The 21,279-nt window shown below is 43.3% G+C and overlaps 2 long non-coding RNA genes across 6 annotated transcripts in view; one reads left to right on the top strand and one right to left on the bottom strand.

The window, feature by feature from the left end:
* LOC125613223 overlaps positions 1–21,279 on the top strand; it is a 192,490-nt gene that overhangs the window by 105,075 nt on the left and 66,136 nt on the right. For 4 of the 5 annotated variants that reach the window (XR_007343728.1, XR_007343727.1, XR_007343726.1 and 1 more), the window contains 3 exons: positions 8,261–8,351; positions 10,912–11,029; positions 11,868–11,981. This is a non-coding gene — a long non-coding RNA (uncharacterized LOC125613223). The remainder of the gene's footprint in view (positions 1–8,260; positions 8,352–10,911; positions 11,030–11,867; positions 11,982–21,279) is intronic. The other variant, XR_007343725.1, reaches the window with a different exon arrangement.
* Positions 16,206–21,279, bottom strand: part of LOC125613224 — a 13,074-nt gene continuing 8,000 nt past the window's right edge. The window contains exon 2 of the long non-coding RNA XR_007343729.1: positions 16,206–16,506. This is a non-coding gene — a long non-coding RNA (uncharacterized LOC125613224). The remainder of the gene's footprint in view (positions 16,507–21,279) is intronic.

Raw genomic sequence — 21,279 nt, 5'->3', positions numbered from 1 at the left:
GAGAGAGAGAGAGAGAGAGAGAGAGAGAGAGAGAGGGAGAGAGATATGACAGACAGTGGAAAGACATTGAACTAGGATTCTGGAGATCGAAGGTTCAAATCCTCTTTCTGACACTTATAAACTTTTCTTCTTGAGCTAGTCCCATAATATTTCTGATATTTCATTTCCTCCTTAATTAAAAAGGTATCTTTAGTTTTTTTTTTTGTTTTGGCGTGTTATAATTATACACAATAGTGGGGTTTGTTGTTCCACATGCATATATGCACACAATCTGACAATATGATTTGGTCAATTTCATTCCCTAGTACCTTCCCTTTTTCTTCCTGCCTCCTAAACCCCTAGACTCCTTCCTCTACCCTACTGGTCTCCCTTTTATTTTCATGAGACCCTCATCTCCATCTTTAAAAGGGAGATTAGTGGCTCCTTTTTGGGCTTTTGTGAAGATTAAATATGGTAACCTAAAATAGAAGTGCCTAGTGCAATGCATGGGGCATAAGCCTGCAACTAGTGTTGGTTCCATTTCTTTGCTTAATTTTTCTCTCCTGGAGAAACCTGTCTGTCTGGTATGACTTTGAGAACTAAGAGGGAAAACAGAACAGCATTTGGATGGGTTCATCATTGTAATCAGCGTCTTGTCAGAATTCGTGTATTTTCTCACCCATACTGAGTAAAAGCTAATGGTTAATAACTAGTGTATTTTGAGGCCTGGGTTAGAAATAATGCTGGCCTGAAAGCAGGCATCCTGGGCTGTAGCTCCTTCTCTGCCACTATCCAGATGGAGGCCCTAGAGCAAATAAATCACTTGGCATGTCTAGGCCTCAGTTTTTTGATCTATAAAATGAAGAGCTTGGAATAAATGATCCTGTCAATATATATGAGCTTCATAATTCTGTAATTTTACAAGGAGAGATTTTTTGAGAAAAAGTCAAATTATGTGTGTGAACTTTGTTCTATCCATCTCCTGAGCTATCTGTGCCACGGATAGCTCTGCTGCTGGGACTGACATTGTTTTCAAGGAACTACAGCTGATTTGGGGACAGTACTTGGGTTGTGGGCACAGTGCCAGGAAGAAATGAACAACCTCCGGAAGGCTGGCAGGCAAACCCAGCCTTACCAGGAACTGTACAGGGCACAGATTGGGCCCTGATCCATTGGTGAACCCCAGCCCCCTTCTCTCCTCCCCCTGCCTGCTCACCTGTTAGCCGGGGGAGGAGAGAAGGGCTCCTGGGCCTGGACTGATGGCTGAGCAGCGTGATGGCAGCAAATGAAACTGTGCACAAAAAGCCCAGCTGCTCTGAGGGTTGCTGAGAGACTGGAGACTGGGCTGTCTGACTGCTCTGCTGACCACATTTCCAGGCCAGTGACACATTAGAAAAGTGTGTCATTCATTCCTTTTCTGATAGTTGCTAGGTCTGCTTTGCAATAAATACTTCACATTCCACAGAGCGATAAGTTCTTCTAAGACAAACCACTTCAAAGTTGCCCTCTTCAAAGCTGGCACTCATGCATTATCCCTAGAAGTAGGGGGAGAGTCTGGGCACATAGATGTTTAGGACATTTTCTCATACAGGTTTCCCTGCACTCTGATACATCAGGGAGAACACAAAGCACAAAGAAGACTTTCCTTGGCACAACTCACCCCTGTATTAGTTAGCTTTCTGTTACTATAACAAAATACCTTAGATAATCAACTTAAAAAGAAGGAAGGTTTATTGTGGTTCATAATTTTGGAGATTTCAGTCTATGATTGTTTGGTCCATTGTTTTTGAGTCTGTGGCATCATGATGGGGAGTGTGTGGTGGAACAAACCTTTCACCTCATGACTGGGACACAAAAGAGAGGAAGAAGATGGGAGAAGTCTCCTTTAGGGGCACATCCCCGTATAATTGAAAGACCTCCAACTACATTCCATCTTATAAATGTTCCATAACCTTCAAAAAGTGCCATGGACTGGGGCTTAAGCCTTTAACACACAGGTCTTTGGGGGACACTTACCCAAACCCCATACTTAGTTTTATAAAATAAAGGAAAAAGCAAAGCAAATGAAAACAAACAATCAATCAAACAAAAAGTCCAAATGCCTTTTAGTTTCATTCATTTGAGTGCTTACAAGTGTCACTCACCCTGCTGGGTGCTGTGAGGGTATAACAATGAGTGTGACTCTGTCTCTACTCTCCAGGGCACACCATCTAAGGTGATAGGTAGACAGACAGAAGGTTAGCTAGGATGACAAGTCAGGTGGGTGAGAGTGCTTGTATAAGTCCCTAGATATTATGGGGGAATAACTGGTATCGAGAGGTTTTGTGAAATCTTTTATTTGGAGGTAGCTAGGTCTTGATTTGGACCTTACATGATTGGGAGGGTTGCAATAAAAACACATGAGAGGGTAGAGAAAGGTCCAGAAGGAAGAGTTCAAGGCAAGGCAGTGAGATGAGAAAGACTCCTTTATCGACATTGCCGTCGGTCCTTGTTTACATGAGTCCATCACCTCTTAAGAGTTTTCTGGTCTTAGTTCATACTTTATCTGGAATAGGAGCACACAGATTCTGGAATGCATCTTTAGTTAAGAAAATGACAAGAATGTAAAAGGAGGTCTCAGCTGAAGTATGAATAGAACGTCAAATGTAAATACCCTTTTAAAATCAATTATGATACTTGGTCTCCTAGGAGGTAATATTCTTTGAAGTGAAGCGGGAAGGAAGGGACATTTCTGACCTTGTCCTTGACTGTGCCCATGCCAGATATCACTAACTGAACCTGGCACGCCTTCCCCCGCGACTGGGGCTTTCCTCAGAGTGTGCTTTGGTGTTCTAGGCAGGTCCTGCCAATCAGTCAGTTGTATTACACCAGATAAATTCTATTTGCTATTTTCTGTTTAAAGTCTTAAAACTTTACTACTCTCTTAAATACTGCATAGCATTTTTATGAAACTCAAAGACTGAAAAACAGGGAGAAATTTTATAACATCTAGTGCTGTAAGAATCTCGAAATATAACTGGAAGTTGCTCATGGAGCTCTGGGACTAGCATGAAGATATTTTCTCTTTTTACCCAATCTTCCTGTGATTTAATGGTGTAAATATTAGATTCAAAGAGAGAGAGAGAAAATATGCCATAAGTAAATATATATAATAAAATATACATAGAAAAATTACCATTGGCTTATAAGGTTCAATGGTTTTTAAGTGGGATATACATGTGAATCTCTGGCTTGTTTATAATGTAGGTTCCAGGGTCTCATTTTAAACTAAATCAGAATTTCTGTTCTTAGAACCTGGAAATCAGCATGTTGACTGAAGTCTGTGTGTGATTCTCTTGCAGTCTGAGACTGGACCACCATGTTTAGGAGCCAGGGACAGAAATTAAAATAATTTTTTTTTTGTTTGCTCTTGTCTAGTCTTTGGATGGTTGGCTAAAAATGCCATTCATTTCTCATGGTAGAACTATCTTCCATTGCATGCTAATTCCAAGCAATAGAAAATAGAAAACATCAGTCCTTGGAAATTGGAAATAAAGTCACCATTTCCAAAGGGATCGGTCATTTGGATGAGCATGAATCATGCACTAAGGAGGATGAATTAATTAATTCAAGATGAATTAATTAACATGCCTTCATATTACCTTTTGGGTTTGGTTTTAGGAGGAATTGAGAGGGGAGAGAGTAGTTTATGTTGACCGAGAACACAAATTGTCTTGAAATTTCTGATTAGCTTAGTCTCTTTTGTGCTGCTGTAATAGGATGCCTGAGATTGGGTTATTTATAAAGAACAGAAATTTATTTCTTTTAGTTCTGAGTCTGGGAAGTCCAAGATTGGGCACTGCACCTGGGATCTGGTGAGGGCCTTCTGAGCTGCACCCTCACATGGTGGATGGGGGAAAGACAATAGGGACAAATACACAGCAGAAGGTCCTCAGATAATAAGCCCACTCTGGCAAACCCCTTTTATAGGGGTGTTAATTTATCATGAGGGCTCTGTCATTAGACCTCATTTCCCAACACTATTAATAAGTTTCAATATGAGTTTCAGAAGGGACAAAATCCTTCAGAAGGGACAAAAAAACTGATTATATGAACAATATTTGAGTCTCCTTGAAATTTATAGTGATAGTAATAAATACCATGGATATTACATCTTTTTTTTATACTAGACACTTCACTATGACTATCTTTACATTGTCTAACTCAGTCCTTAAAATAATCCTATGAAAAGTTATTATTTTCAGAAGAGGAAATGTGTGTTCAAAAGTTAAGTGACTTGCCTTGAGTGACACAAGATATGGATGTGAGTCTTGAACCTAAGGTTGCCTGACTCCAAAACATTTATTCTTATTGATTACATTCCAGGTTTTTTTTTTTCCCCCAAGAAATCTTCTGTTTTGCGAGATTGCTGGAACCCCAACTAAAAGCCATCATTAGTGTTGCAAACCTAAGTCAACACTGAGAAGCACTCTTCCTAAAACACAGTAATGGTGGTCTGTGAATTCACCTTGATGGAAATTCATCAAGTGGAGCATTAGGCCTATTATCTGTTTATTTTTGTATGGATAAGTTTGCTAAAGTGTATGAGGATTGACCTTATGCCCCAAATTTATATTTCTTAAAAATTAAAGGGCTCTGGGGCTGGGGATGGGGCTCAAGTGGTAGAGCGCTCACCTGGCATGCGCGGGGCGCTGGGTTCGATCCTAGCACCACATAAAAATAAAGATGTTGTGTCTACCAAAAACTAAAAAACAAATATTAAAAAAATTTCTCTCTCTCTCTCTTAAAAAAAATTAAAGGGCTTTTTTTTTTTTTTTTTTTTTTTTTACTATCATTATTTTAAAAAGCCAACCAAAAGCCAACCAATGAGGTCCTTATACTTGTGACTTTCCATGGAACAACCTCGATGTTCCCCTTGTAGAGTGTGCTCTGGGAAGGACATGTGGAGCAGGACCCACCTGCTGCCCACTGGACTGATTGCTCACCCCATGTATGAAAGAACACTCATCCGTGGCGTTCTGTTTTGGATGTTAAGTGTTTCCCCAAGGCTCCTGTGTTGGAGGTTTGTTCCCCAATCTATGGCACTATTTGGAGGTGTTGGAACCTTTAAGAAGTGAGGCATTAGTGTGAGGTATTCAGGTCACTTAGAATGTACCCTCCAACATGCTAGTGGGACCCCAACCCCTTCTTCTTGCTCCCTTTTGCTTCCCATCTGTGAGATGAGTGGTTTTGCTCTACCATATGCTCCTGCCGTGATGCCATCACATGCCACCATGATGCCCAGGGCAACACCAGTTATAGACTGAAACCTCTGAAACTGTGAAGCAAAATAGATTTTTCCTCTTTCTAAATGGATTGTCTCAGCTATTTTTCACAGTGACAGAAAGCTGACGAACACAAGTGGTCAGGAGTTTTGTTTTCTAGGGAGCTCTGTCCCTAAATAACTGTTACTTGGGCAAGTCAATTTACCACTTCTGGTCCTCAGTTTCCATACATATTCACTGAAGCAGAGGCCGTAGAATTCTCTATCTAACATGTCCTGATATTGGAAAACAAATGTCACCCAGGGAGCTAGCAAAGAGAGTGTTGTACCCTTGTTGCCAGCACCATTACTACTGTCCTCACCAGTCCAGGATGGTCAAAGGGTGGGCTACCCTGGACACTTGTCTTCTGAAGCATCTGCTGTCCCACTGGCTTCCAACCTGCCTTCCTTCTGGTCCTGAAGTTGTTAGACTCTTTTCTCTTGAGGAGATAGTCATAGTTGGTTTCTAGCCTCATCTTATTCTGTATTTCTTGTTGGGGTGGATGAAAATCCCAGATCTTCAAAAATTCAACGTACAGATTATTGCTTTTAGTAATGCCAATCACCCATTCACATCCTACCTCTTCTATGGGCTAGACCTGCCTGGGCCACTTGGGTGACAGCATGGCTATAATATTCATAGGGATCTGAAGCTGAAGGGACTTTATGTGCATCTAGTCCAACTCCTTTATTTAGCTGTTGAGATGGGAGGCCCAAGTGGGAAAGTGACTCATCTCAAGGACACCCAGCCAGTGAATGAAGGAGTTGACACGATGTTTTCAAATTCATATTGTGAGCCTAAGGATAGAACCTACCCTCCTAGAATTATTGCGGAGGTATTTAAATGAGCTAACGTGTGCAAAGTACTTTGTTCCTGAGATAGAGAACAAGTTGCTCCCTCCCCAGAATGCACCGCTCATGTTTCCACAGAAGTCTTGTTAGTTGGAAAGACTGACTTTGTTATTCCTTTACTCCCCGGAGCACCATCACGTCCAGGAGTAAACCGAGCAGTTTACTCATTGTGCTAGTGATGAAGTCTGACTTGGCCCATGCTGTGTACTCAAAGAATGTTTGGGGTGGCTGCCCACTAGAACCCAACCCTCCTGACTCTTAATCCAGAGCTCTTTCCATTATACCATGCTGATTGACACATGGGTGGGGATGATCTCCTTTGCAATACTATGAATACCAGCATGATGACAGATGCCTGAGAACACATGGGGCCACCATCCCAGTATATCTTAAGTCTGTCAATGCAATTTTATTATCAAGCATTTATCAAGACTCCTACATGCCAGGAGCTTTGCTTACTGCTGAGATGAATATAAAAATGAATAGGATACAGACCCTGCCCTCAAGGAGCACTTAATTTGATAATTCAGACAGACTTAGACATAAATAATTCAAGCATAAGGCACATAATAATCTATGACTACTCAATTTTCTTTCTTTTTTTCCCCCCACATTTTTATTGGTGTATTATAGTCATGTGTAATGGTGGGATTAATTATTACATATTTGTACATGCACACAAAACAATATAATTTGGCCAATATCATTCCCCAGTATTTCCCCTTTCCTTCCCCCTTTCCCTCCCCATGGTCCCAGTCATTTATTCTACTGATCTTCTTTCGATTTTTCATGAAACCCCCCTCCCCCATGTATTTTTCTTTTTCCTCTCTAGTTTTCAAATATGAGAGAAAAAATGACCCTTGACCATCTGAGATTGGCTTATTTCACTTTAATATAATGGTTTCAAGTTCCATCCATTTTTCTGCAAATGGTGTAATTTCATTCTTCTTTGGGCTGAATAAGGGTTCATTGTGTATATACACTGCATTTACTTTATCCATCCATTGATGGCACCTAGGCTGGTCTACTGACTAATTTATGTATATATATAAAAAGGAAGAACAGGAATTGAGACCTCATCTGTCAGACATGGTGGGAGAGGGTGCCAAAGGTACACCTGGTTAGAGGGACTCCACCACAAGTCACATGCTGGGTGTCAGGAGGCACAGGGGTCCCAGACCCTCAGGCACTCCAGCTTTGCGAGCTCCTTGCCCCTGACTGCTGGTGACATAGCTGGGCCCCTGTCTTGCTCCAAGCTTCCATTTCCTTAGCGGCTGTGAAATGGGACAACATCTCCTTTTTTCCTCTGAGCTTGATGGGGACCAGAGTGTCATTTGGTCTAGACCTTTGCTTCCCGGCAGGATGGGCCTCACCTGAGCAGACATGCAAGAGTCTGCACTCCATACGGAGAACAAGGAATCGACCTCCTTTTCCTCTCTTCTTTCTGATTTGGTGGTGGAGAGTGGGGGTGGGGGTCGAGATAGTGTGGGGGAGAAACAGGGCGGTGAGGGGACTTGTAGGTCAGAGCTTGACAAGGGGACTTAGGTGACCCAGGGAAAATATGGCCTTGCTCTCCACTGGCAGAGTCCCAGGGAAGCTCTCACTGTTCCCCACCTGTCCTGTGCTCCCCCCTCTCCCCCAGTGCTGCTGTCCCTGCATGCACGGAACAGGGAGGCGATGATGAATATCCCCCGAATGGCATTACAGACAGTCATAAATAATGCTTTGCTCTTTGGTGACGGCACTTTCCATTAGAGCTGCCTGTGCTGGGCTGTTGCTACCCCCAGTCTTTGCCGGGGACTTGCAGTAAAATTTATCAGCGAGCTTTCTGCACCTAATAAATCATCCCCTCCGGGAGCCATCTGGCAGATAAGGCCACGAGAACCCACATGCTCTGCAGAGGCGGAGTCAGAGTGAGAGGCAGCCCTAGCTGGGCAGCCCCAGGCCCTGTAGAGGGGGACTTTCTCTCCACCAGCCAGAGCCTGTCAGTCTTGTCCTGGCTTCTCTCACCAGACTCTGAAGGGGGGACCCTGGCTATGGCGTCTGTTCTGCTTTAAGGAACTATAGGGTTTCCCACTCTGGGAACAGGCCCACAAATCATGTCCTTCCTGTGTTTTCTACCCTTAGGTGTACAAAAGGTTCTGGGATTTGATACGAGGCAACAGCAGAGGGACTCCCAGGCCAAGAACATGAGGTGCTGGCTGTCACTGCTATTTAAGTGAGTCCTTCTTAGTGGGTTTTAGAACTTTGGGATTGGTCAGCATTGAAATACATAACCTGGTAGCAATGAGAACCCCTTAATTTGGAGCAGAACTTCACATCTTTTTTAGGTGGAGGGTACTAGGGAACTCAGGGGCACTAGACCACTGAGCCACATCCCCAGCCCTATTTTGTATTTTATTTAGAGACAGTCCAACTGAATTGCTTAGTGCCTTGCTTTTGCTGAGGCTGGCTTTGAATTCATGATCCTTCTACCTCAGCCTCTTGAGCTGCTGGGATTGATTATAGGTGTGAGCCACTGCACCTGGCAGAACTTCACATCTTTTGAGGCACAACTAACATGATATTATAGTTTTCCTTCAAATATGTATTAATTCCTATGAATATACATTAAGGGAGGTTCTAAAGGGTGCTGGACCCAGAGTGTAGGGACACATACATTAATTCTTTCTTTTTTGGCAGATGGTGGTATTTATTTATTTTCTATTTTTTTGTTGTTGTTGGTGCATTCCAGTTGCACATAATGGTGGGATTTGTTGTTACCTATTTGCACATGCACACAATCTAACAATATAATTTGACCAATATCATTCCCCAGAACACAGTTCTTTCCTTGAGGCATCTGCAGTGTGGTTAGAGACTGTTTTAAGCCAAAGTCTCAGATGCAGTGATCCTTACATCTACGCTCAGAGCAAGATGCAGCATTTGCTGGATGTGAACCCTGACGGGGAGGAATGGAAGAGTGGGTGGGTTTCTGGTCTTGTGGTATTCCCCAGAGCCTAGCAAAGTGCCTGGTGTGTAGTAAGTGAACTGTGAACTGTGCTGAGCAGCTAAGGCCACCAATATACAGTAGAAGATGAGAATGAAATAACAAACAGGGCGAATACAGGCTCACAGAGTGTGGGTCCTGTTTCATAGGCTCAACCTGGTGATCTAGGATTTAACTGGGTGATTTAGGAACAAAATCTTGTTCTGGGTGTGTGTTACTTGTGCTCTTGGCTCAGCTCTGCAGCTGGCTTCCTGAGTTCAATTGAGGGACATTCTGAGTCTTAGTTATCTCATTTGTAAAATATTAGGCAAAGCCTTTTTTTTTTTTTTTTTGAGTAATTTTCACTATTGTTGCTAGTAGAATGTTTTCTAATTCTCCCCTTGCTGGTGCGTGATTTTGAAAGACTGGAAGGGGTAAATCCAGTCAGAGTTCTCTTTTTATGCCTTTTGGGGCCACTTGCCAACCAAGATAACGTTGAATAAGGTCCAGATGTGTGGACACCAGGCAGCCAGAGTCTGAGATCCTGGAGTTTTTTCCTGGGGGCTCATTCTGCACGAGGACACCTATCATACTGCCTCTGATTGCTGTGGACACATCCCACGGAAACATTAAATGGAGTGTCCCGAAGATGCTTAGCTTAGCTATGCATTTAATTTGGCGGTAATTGAAATTTGCCAACAAAGATTTGCATGTAATCTGTGATTTCGTTTTTCAATTAAAATCACTTCCTTCTTATGGATGGAAAGTACTTGGCTGTTTTCCTCCTCACAGTGGTTTGCAAAAACGAATCCCCCTCTGCTTAAGAGGCTGCAGTGAGGGGTGGAGGGCAAGGAGATGAAGGCTGAGGCCAAGAGGAGAGGTCACCCAGGATGGTGATGCAGGACAGGCAGGTACTGGGGGGTGAGGCTGCTGGGAGGCAGGCAAAGTAGCAGTCTGAGGCTCTCTTGTTCACAGTGGTCTTGGGAAAAGAGCTCCAGCTGGGGGTATGTATAGCTCAGAGAGCAGCCAAGGGCTGGGAAGAGCCAACCAGCTCTCCATGGCCAACATAGGCAAGTGACAAGAAGCTGGAATCAAGGCAATTGGCTTAGGTACTGGGAAGCAAGAAAGTGGTTAATCTGAAGCAAGAAGAGTCTTCTGCTTCACCCTGGGTGAGTATGTGGCCTTTGATACATGGGAGCAGCACCTGGAGAAGATACCTGAGAGGAAGCTGTGTTCCAAGGATGACTGAGGAGAGGGAAGATAGGAAGCGGAGGCTCTAAAGAACCCAAGAACCTGTGGAGGTGAGCACCTCGCAGGACATGGATCTGGACCAGTCAAGCTGGCTACCAGGGCTAGCACTTACTTTCCTTGAGTTCCAGTTTTTGTCACCATCTAATGGCATAAAATAACTCCTACCCGAGCAGGGGCTGGGAGAGACCAGCTGCTATGGTCTGAATGCTTGTATCCTCTCAAAGTTCACTTGTTGATCTGGGCATGGTGGAGCACACCTGTAATCCCAGCTGTTTGGGAGGCTGAGACAGGAGGATTGTGAGTTCAAAGACAGCCTCAGCAATGGGGAGGCGCTGAGCAACTCAGTGAGACCCTGTCTCTAAATAAAATACAAAATAGGGCTGGGGATGTGGCTCAGTGGTCAAGTGCCCCAGAGTTCAATCCCCAGTAAACCCCCTACCCCAATCCATATGTTGAAATCTAGTCCCAGGGCAATAGGATTAGGAGGTTGGGCCTCTGAGAGGTGAATGGAACTAGTGCCCTGATAAAACAGGCCTGGGGGAACCCTTTTGCTTTTTAGGCCCTGTGGGGACTTAGTGAGAACACAGAAGGTGCCACCTATGATGCAGAGATTAAGACTAATTGGACACTGGATCTGCCAGCGCCTCAATCTTGGCCTCTTCCAAGTTTCCAGAACTGTAAGCAAAAGTTTCTGATATCTATACATTTCCTAGTCTCAGGTATTTGGTATAGCAGCTGTTATTGTTTGGATGTGAGTTGTCCCCCCAAAACTCACGTGTGAGACAATGCAAGAAGGTTCAGAGGAGAAATGATCGGGTTGTGAGAGCCTTAACCCAATTAGTGAATTAATCCCCTGATAGGGATTAACTGAGTGGTAACTGAAGTGGTCAGGTGTGACTGGAGGAGGTGGGAATTAGGGATTGGCTTTGGGTATATATTTGGTTCTGGCAAAGTGGTGTCTCTCTCTGCTTTCTGATCACCATGGGAGCTACTTCCCTCTGCCACACTCTTCCACCATGCTGTTCATTCTCACCTAGAGCCCTGAGGAATGGAGCCAGCCTTCTGTGAACTAAGCCCTCTGAAACCGTACGCCCTCAAATAAACTTTTCCTCCCCTAAAATTGTTGTAGTCATATCCTTTAGTCACAGCAGCAAAAAAGCTGACTAACACAGCAGTCCATTATGATTAATAGCTAAAGCAGAGTGATACAGGCTGTACATGCTAAGTCCCCAGTAAAGAGAGAACATTATGGGCTGGGGCAATCCAGGAAGATTTCAAGAAGGAGGTGAGCCTTAAAAGTAGAAAAGACTGAGTTGAACAGAAGAGAGAGGAGCATTAGCCTTTTGGTCTGTGAGAGTCCTGAGTGGCAGGCTGCATCTCCATCCCTTTGTATGCTGCCTTGACATAGTAAGAATTCAGTAAATTCTGTTAAAATGGAAGATTGATCAAATGAGATAAAGAGGAAGTCAAGAGCATTTTATAAATTGTAATAGCTCATTTTTTCTTCTCTTACAGAAGTATTAGACCCGAGGATGGGTGAAGCCCTGGATGGATCCTGGGATGGGTTTCTCGACTTGGGGTTTCTCTAGGAGCCTGGAGCTCTGGTGCTCTTGGGTGCTTCATAGCCAGGTCTCTCAAGTGTCCCAGCTAGGGAGTGGGGTGGTGCTTTCTGAGCCAGGACCCAGGTCCTCAGTGACCAGGGGAAGAATCATCAGTTAGCAATGGGCCAGCAATTTCTCCATAGGGAGACAGGCATTGAGAGGATTCACTTCAAAGAGACCCAACCAGGGCTCCTGTGAGGGGGACAATTTGGTTACTATAGGTGGCCTGGAGGTGGGATTTGGAGCCATGTTAAGAATTAGTGGTAGATTTCAGCCACAGTGGAAGGCACACAGCTGTGGCAGAGCTGGGTCCCTCTCTGTGGAAAGTGCATATTCTTTTTTGTCTGGTTTCTTTCAAGTAGAGATAATCCCTTTTACCTGGCCAGACAACTGAACTGTTTTCATTTTTTTTTTATTCGGTAATAAATCTGCCAACCCTGCAGGGCTTGAGCCAAGGGCTTTGCTTTCTGCATCTACACAGAGGTCTCGTAAAAATGGTGTAAAATGAAAGAGAAAAATGCATATTTCACACTTTGTCTGCTCTGGGTTATGGCGATTCTCAACTCATCCCCATTACAAACTGCTGACCTTCCCACAGAGTTCAAGTACCTTCTGCCGGGCCTGGAAGAACCATATCTCTCTGTCTCTCTCTCTCACTGTCCCTCCTCCCTCCCCCACAGGCACACTCATTTGCCTGAGAGGAAGCAGAGGCTGTTGGTAAGTCTACAGTGCTGGTTTAGTGTTTTCCAGGAGGGAAGTGACATAAAAAAAACCCCCAGTGCACCCTTGTTAACTGTGTTCATGCACAGGTAGGGGACAATGTCTCCATTACTCGCCCTCCATGCAAATTTATGCCAGAAACATGAATATAGGCTTTCCTTCTATTGAAGGCTACAGGTAATTTTCAACTATCAACATTATTAGTTTGCTCAATATTCAAAGGAAACAACCTTCCCAAGTTTACCTGCCTCTGTTCCCTTATGCTAATCTGCCCATCAGTCCAAATGGTCGCTTCCCAAACACGCCATGTTTGTTTCTATTTCCTGGCTTTCCCCCAACCTTGCTCTCTGCCCCATTCAGTTTTCCTGCATTGCGCCTGCTCCTCTCTCTTCTGTTCAACTCAGCCTTTTCTACTTTTAAGGCTCACCCCCTTCTTGAAATCTTCCTAGATTGCCCCAGACCATAATGCTCTCTCTTTACTGGGGACTTAGCGTGTACAGCCCATATCACTCTGCTTTAGCTATTAATCATACACTGCTTTTTTGACTTTTTTTTAAAAATAAGGAATTGTTGTTTTCCTATTTACCTATAATTTTCTTATTTAACCTTTCTTATTCTGCTATTGATCTGTAATGTCTTATGTATTTTCTTATTTAACCTTTCTTATTCCACGATGAGTTTATAACATCTTATGTATGTCTCTGTACTTTACAGCGTCAAACACATAGCTTTTGCTGTTCAGTAAACAGTAGGTGCTTAATGGATATTAAACAAAATAAGTGAGTGAATGGAAGCTCCCACTTGGGGTGTGAGTGTGGCTGTGATGATGTGGCCTGATCTTTTTCCTTGGCTGGAGCTGTAAGCAACACAATTTATGCTTGCAGGGCAAGGGGAGAATCTTGACCTGGGGGAACGCTGCCCAGGGGATGCCTACCAGCCGTTTCCTCTTGTTTGGATGATGTTGGGCAGTGGGTAGCTGTTGGGTGTCCGTGACAGCCCCCCTCACACTGTGTGGACCTCGCATCCCCACGTCTGCGACACATAGACTGTTGAGATTTTTATGGTAGTGAGAACAAGTAGTACTGCTTGCTGTGCCCCCTCCCTCTGTGTCTTCCCCATTCCTTTCTCCGTCCCTGTATGCTCCCCACGTGCAGCCTGTATTTAATTTAGAGGAGGGAATTAGTAATTCAATTTTCTTTCAAATCTGTGAGTGCCGCTGCCGCCTGCCATCTTGCTCTGCCTTTGCTTTGTGCTTCCCACCTCAAGGCCACTTTACGGATTTGTTTGATTTGTGGTTGTGGTTTGTAGCTGTCACCGATTTCTTTGTTGTTGTTGTTGCTGCTACCGTTTCCTTGCAGCTCGATTTTTAGCTGAGTGTTTGGGTAGTAAATATGGTTTACACCAACTCTGTTGGAAATAATGGCATTTATGTGCTGAAAGTTATTTCCAAAACCTGTGATATGTGTATACAAATAGATCCACGGCAGGGCCCCTAGACTGGGGAGAACAAAAACTCAATAAAGCCTTCGAGATGGAGTATAAACAGGTGTCTGCGAGCAGGGCTAGGCCAGGAGGTTCAGAGAAAAACAACCCCCCGCCCCTGATGTTGGCTCTAAACTTAAGCTTTACCATAAATACCTTGCTTAGCATTGGGGGAGGTAAAAGATATCTTTGTGTTCATATTTACCTGCTCAATGCTCACTTGCATTCTTTTGAACATCTCACATGAAACTTCTTACTTTTCTATTCACTCATTCGAAATGGCATTAAACCTTAATTGCTGTGGATCCTGGTATGGAAAAAAACGTGCCAAGAAACTATGAGATTGGCCTTTCAAACTGGAGGCCCTCTCTTCTTCTAAATGGCTGATAGTCTGGGGGATCTTTGGCACACTAAATGAACCTTACCGTTGTGAACAATGCCGCTTGAACTCTAATTTGACATTCTCCTAATCCTAACGGAGGGCTGCAAATGGAGACAGAGAACTCCCAGAGGGAAAGCCAGATTGCTCTTAACGATGTGGTTCTAGCCTCTGAATTTGGGAAGTATGGGTTTCTTCCAGGCCTAGATTCTTGACCCCTCCCTGCCTCATCCCCATGTCTGATAACTGTTCAGAGTAGGGCCCTCACCTCCACACTAGGTGAATGTCTTCCTTGCCAAGAGGTCAAGAACTGTTTCAAAGACGTCTTGGCTCTCTGGTGCTGAACGCTGCGTGATAAAGGCATAGGAAGGGTGTTTCGATTGTTCTCTAACTTGTAAATGCCAAGCAGAAATCTTGTTGCAGTTCCTAAATGCCACATTTCGGCGTGTTTATTGTTTCCCCCCCTAACGGGGAAAGATGGTGAATGGACTAATAATTCAGGAGCCGAGAACATGTTTATTTGATTTTTAGAGCTTTAGCAAATACAGTGTGTACAAAACCCGGTGCCAACAGCATGCATAATTCCTCCAGGAATGGGGCTGATAGAAACACAAAGCTTGCATGCTTCAAAACTGTAACCAATATTTACACATCTGAGTGACTAATTCTCCACTCTGAGCAGGAGAACAATAGGCATAATAGTCAGGTACATTAATGCAGAGCATGCTCGTCTGGTGACTTGGATATTTGACACATAAACAAAGTTGGGGGGGGGGCGGCGTGGGGGGAGATGTGGAGGCTTTTTATCTACCTGTGTAACCATACACCAAACAGCAGGCTACAAACACGCTCAGAAAATGCTGACCCAATGCTGTTCTTGTACCTCAGATGCAGGATTGGCACATGATTTGCAGCGCTGCGGGAGTTCTGTAGCTGACCTCATTAGCGGCGCGTTTCCTGGCTTGTTAGCATCATATTTGTATAATTTACAACACCTTCGTTTTTATGGAATGTGTTTCTTGTAGAGTGTAATGGCAGCAATATATTTAACCTATCGTATTTAGGAATGCTTTTGCTGGAGGCAGCCTGTAGATATAAAGGGGACATTTTCTCCTCTCCTGCATGGGCCTTTTTCTCGTTTTGGCTCACTAGGCTGCCACATGTGTGTGTGTGTTTGCATATGTGTGTGTATGTTTATGTGTGATTACACACCTAGGTACAAGAGTCTGAAGGGCACGAAGGGGTCCTGAAGGTGTGACTCTTGCTTCCAATGGCAGAGGCCACTTTAAGGACTGTCCTAGCTTTAGCCATCTCCAAGGTGTGGCTTTGAATGGGGTGGATCTTATTGGTGTAGATGCATTGCTTTTGAGAAAATGAACTTGCAAAATGGAAAAGGGAATTAGGCAGGTTAGATATTTAGGAATAGTTTTTTTTTTTAATTTAATTTTTTTTAAATGGGGACGGGGTGGTTGGAAGACGCTAATAAGTAAGTTGGCATAATGTGAATTTTCCATCTCCACCACCTTCTGGGGGCTTTTACATATGAGGTTAGGATGGAAAGACGGAAAGTGCGTGTCACTCAGGGGTGCATCCTGACTCTAATGAACTCTTATCTCAGGAAAAAAAATAAGAGTCTATGAATAAGGATGGGCATACTCTTTTTTTTTCCCTAAGCCGTGTAGAAAAGGTAGAAATGTCTGGGATTAAGCCTTTGAGAAGAGGACCGTGTCTTGATTTGAATGTCTCTAGAGTCAGGACAGCTGATCCCAGTCTCAGCCTGTAAACCGAGGTTGGGACTGGGTGGTGTCTCTCTAGAATGTGAGGTTTTTACACCGCAGGTCCCTTGTCTCCTCTGTTCCTGAAGGGAGATGAAGACTGAAGGCTGGGGTGTCACTCATGGAACTTTGAACTTGGATCTAGGATAGGCAAGCACAGTTCTCCAGGAGCTACCGGTGTGTCTCAGGTCCCTCTTCTGATAGGAGGCAAAGAGGGTGAACAGACTCATGATTCAGAAACCAAGGACACGGTAGGGTGAATGTTAGAACTTAAAACTGTCACCAGGCACCAGGCAGTGCACAATCACTTTTTGGCCTCAATGAGAAACTTACTCCAGGGGTAAGATAAATAGGTAGGCTCTGGACTGTGTCAACCCTCCAGAGATTGATAAGGAATGCAGTAAATCTATGAAAATGACCAGAGGCACTGGGACAAGCTTTTTCTAACTGGCTAGTCAGGTGAGGGTTCTTGAACCTTCCCTTCTCCCCCAGCTTTGAAAATTTCAGGATTTTTTATGCTTCTGATATCTTTTCCAGTAGTGATACTTCTTCTCATTGGTTTAGAAAGATCTGGGCTCTTGGTTTTACTTAATAGGTATGGTCATCCATACAGGGGTTGGTTCCAGGATACAAAAATCCTCAGGTGCTCAAGTCCCTGATGTTTGGGCTGGGGATGTGGCTCAAGTGGTAGTGCGCTCACCCGGGTTCAATCCTCAGCACCATATAAAAACAAAGACGTTGTGTCCGCCAAAAACTAAAAAATAAAATATTAAAATTCAAGTCCGTCATGTAAAGTGGTACAGTATCTGCATATAACCTATGCACATCCTCCTTATGCTTTAAATAATTTGAGATTATTTTATAATACCTAATCTAATGTAAACACTATGTAAATAGTTGTTATTTACATTATTTAGGGAATAAAAACAGGGGAAAAAAATCCGTACGTGTTCAGTACAATTTTCCCCCTGAATATTTTCAGTCCGCAGTTAGTTGAATCCATGGCTGTAGAACTTGTAGATACAGATGGCCAACTGTATGTCCCTGAAACCCTGGAGTGGCTACGCTCTGTGATAATAATTCAGCATGTTAAGTATATTTATATCCAAAAATTGAATCTCAATTTATATTCAAAGTTTAAATGCACCAGGCTTGCTGGCCGTTTGAAGGTACTTAGTGGTAATGAATCCTTTGATTAAAAATAAAAATTGTTTTGTAAAATCTCTAGTTTCAACAATTGAATCCTGAACTCTTTATTGAGCACTTATTAAGTAAGGGAGATTTAAATAAGAATTGTATAAAATTCCCACCTAAAGAGAGTCTGTTCAAATTTTGAATCAGGGTTTACATGTACTTTGTATAGTCATATCAATTCATAACAAAACGTGGACAGTTTCAGCACCCTGCATCTATGAATTAGTTTGCTTTTAAGGCTTTGTGAAAGATAGACAGTTACTATATATGTATATTCAAAAATTTGTATTAGTTTCGCTTGACTGGTTTGATAACCAGCTTGTCTAAAGTGATGATAAAGAAGGGCTCTGCACCTGGACTCAGATTCATGGAACGGAGATACTGCTGCATATGCTCTTCCCACTCTCTTAAAAGAGAAGTCATCTTTCCCCAGTTCTCTCTGTGGCCATTTCCTCTACTTGGCTCTAGAACATCCATTCTTTCTCAACTCTTGTGATCTAGAACTCTGGATTCTATTCATGCTGTCCTTCCTGTTTAGTGCTTAAATATGTCCAAATCTCTCCATCTTACAAAAACACTGCCTATGCCACAAGCTCTGGATCAACTCCCTCTTCCTGTCTCTTTCCGGCCACCCTTATTCCTGTTTTGCAAGTTGTTATTGTTTTTTGAGGTACTAGGATTTGAACTCAGGGCCTCATGCTTGCTAGGCAAGAGCTCTACCACTGAGCCACACCCCCAGCCCATCTGTCTACCCTTTCTGAGTGGCTATGGCAGGCTCATCACTTTAGCTGTCTCAGCCCACTGGTGTATGGCTTCTGCTCTCCTCTATGCACTGAAATTGCTCCCCAAGGCTGCTGAAGAGCTCGAAGACATTCAAGCTAACAGACACTCATCTTGTGTGCATGCCCCCACAGTTGATGGCTCCCTTCTGGAACATCACATTCTCCTGGGCTCTGCTAACCTTTCTTGTCATTTCTCAGTTTGCTTTGTTAGCTTAGGGTTTGGTACCCATTCCTTTTATTGGGGTCCTCTGGGTTTTGACCAAGTGTCTGATTTCTCACTATTTTCTTTCTCGCTTAAACCATCTTACCCATCTGTCAGGCTTCCTTGGTCTTTAATGTGCTGCAGACTGCCGAACTCTCCTGCGTTTTTCTCTCTTTTCACTAGAAAACTCCAGTAGGCTACTTTGTTGTAACCAAGAAATTACAAAACAGAACAGGTCAAATGAGATGGGAGATTTGTTTTTCTTCCGCACCACAGTCCAGAGTTTCTGGGCATCCCAGGGAGAGAAGGGGGTCCATGAAGTTGTCCAGGGAATTAGATATTTTCTATCTTGTTGCTTCATCATGCACGATATTGTCTTTTCCATATGGAGAAAGATGTCCCTAATGCGCCATGTTCTGGTATGTATGAAGTGGGGAGAAGGCTGAGGGCAACCAGCTTCCTTGTAATAAAGTGACCCAGTAGTAAGTGGCACTTAGAAGCCCCACCCATGTGGCCATACTTAGTTGCAGCCTATACAGGGGAATGTGGTATTTTCAAGGTAACCAAAACTCAATTTAAGTGTGAAAATGAAAAGCAAAAGGATCTAGATTTTATCCAGCCTGTGTTACTCAGCTCTTCATCTCTATGACCAAAATATCCAACAAGAACAATTTAGAGGAGGAAAGGTTTATTTTGGCTCATGGTTTCAAAAGTTCAGTCCATGGTTGGCTGACTCCACTGCCCTGGGCTCAGGATGAGGCAGAACATCATGGTGGAAGGGGGTGGAGCAGGAGTGCTGCTCCTCCATTCATGGCAGCTGGCAAACAGAGAGGAGGGGTGGGGGAAGGGCCACAGGGAAGAGGAATCCTTCCAGGGCCCGCCCCAAGTGACCCACCCCCTCCAGCCACGCCCCACCTGCCTATAGTTACCACCCAGTCACTCCATTCAAACTAGGATGGACTGATTAGGTCACAGCTCTCCTAATCCAATCATTTCACCTCTGAATATCCATGCATTAACACAGGAGACACTTTATATCCCAAACCATAACAAACCCAGTAATAAGAAATTAAGTAAATCTATTAAAATGATCTGAGGCAAATGATAGGGATGAAGCTTATCTAGCTGGCTAGTCAGGTTGAGCACCTTCTTCTCATCTGCCAGTCCCTCAGAATAATTATTGAGAAAAGGGTGACCTGTTTCTGCTGCAGGCTTCTCAAACTTAACATCTCCCAAACTCACCTCCTTATCTTCTCCTCAGACCTGCCCCTTCTATAGCTTTTGATACTCATCAGTCAAAAGAAAGTATCATCATTGAAAAACCCAGTTTCTCAAACCAGAAACCTGGTATTGTTCTTGAGTTCTTTTTCCCTCACTGCTGCAATCCAGTCTTTCTCTCCTTGAGTCATTTATACCTTTTAACTATTTTTAGATCCAGATACTTCTTTTTGTTCCCAGCTTGATACAAGACAGCATTGTTTCTTCCTTGGACCATTGCAGTAGTTTCTTTTCTTTTCTTTTTTCTTTTTTTTGGAAATGGGGATTGAACTCAGGGCACTCAACCACTGAGCCACATCCCCAGCCCTATTTTATATTCTGTTTAGAGACAGGGTCTCACTGAGTTGCTAAATGCCTCGCCATTGCTGGGGCTGGCTTTGAACTGGCGATCCTCCTGTCTCAGCCTCCTGAGCTACTGGGACTACAGGCGTGCACCACTGCATCTGGCTCCATTGCAGTAGTTTCTTAACTGAACTTTTTACATTTACTTTCACCCCTTTATATATGTTTTCCATCCCATTGTTGAAGTTATATTATAAAAATGGAAATATAGTATTTTTCTTTCTTAAAAAAAATCCTCCAATGGCTTTTCACTAACCCACATTCTTTTCATGTTCTAGAAGACCCTGCATGATTTGACCTCTGCCAGTCTCGCCAGGCTTCTATGATTCCTGTCTGACTTTCATCATCTCTAATTCTGATCCTGGTCCTCTCTAATCCTGACATCTTGGACTTACTGTGACCCCTAACATTGGCCATGCTATGCTTTGGTTCTACTCTTTCAAACACACTTTTGTGAGAACATACCTCCTGTCTCCCTCCCTGGCTTGGCTAACTATTATTTATCGTTCAGAGAGCTCAGGTCAGGGATGACTTTTCATTGAGAACTTCCTCCTTTCTTCTAGGTCCTTTACTACTCCTACAGCATCTTGTAATCCATCTTTACTAACACTGATCAATAATTAAATGGCTGGGATCTGTATTTGAGATTATCTTATGAGCTCCAATAAGGCTGCCTGCCTTTTTTATTTGATAACTAAAACACATGAAATTATTTGGAAAAAACAGATGCTATCTTCAAATAATTCCTTCTCCTTTCCCCACTATTGCTCTGTGCAAAGATGCTATGTGATATGCATTGCATATATGCTACAATAATAGGAGCAACTGTCTGTTCATGTAAATTACTAAGAATGAATAGTGGAAGAAACAATTAGTAATAAACACACATGATAGGTCAGATTAATTATAAAAGGGATAGCATACATTTATATGTAATTTTATAATTTTAATGCTTTTGACTTCATAATTTAATTTGATTCTTATAGGACCCCTTCGGAGATGTCAGATAAATTTTCCCCACTTTCTAGGTGTACAAATTGAGACTCAGGTGGCTTAGGAAGATGAGGCAGGAGGATGGTGAGTTCAAAGCCAGCTTCAGTAATTTAGTGAGGACCTAAGCAACTCAGTGAGACCCTGTTTCTAAATAAAATATAAAAAAGGCAGGCAGCCTT

This window comes from Marmota marmota, unplaced genomic scaffold, assembly GCF_001458135.2.
Source record: "Marmota marmota marmota unplaced genomic scaffold, marMar, whole genome shotgun sequence".
In the NCBI taxonomy this organism is placed as follows: domain Eukaryota; kingdom Metazoa; phylum Chordata; class Mammalia; order Rodentia; family Sciuridae; genus Marmota; species Marmota marmota.
This window is presented reverse-complemented; position numbering and strand designations above follow the sequence as displayed.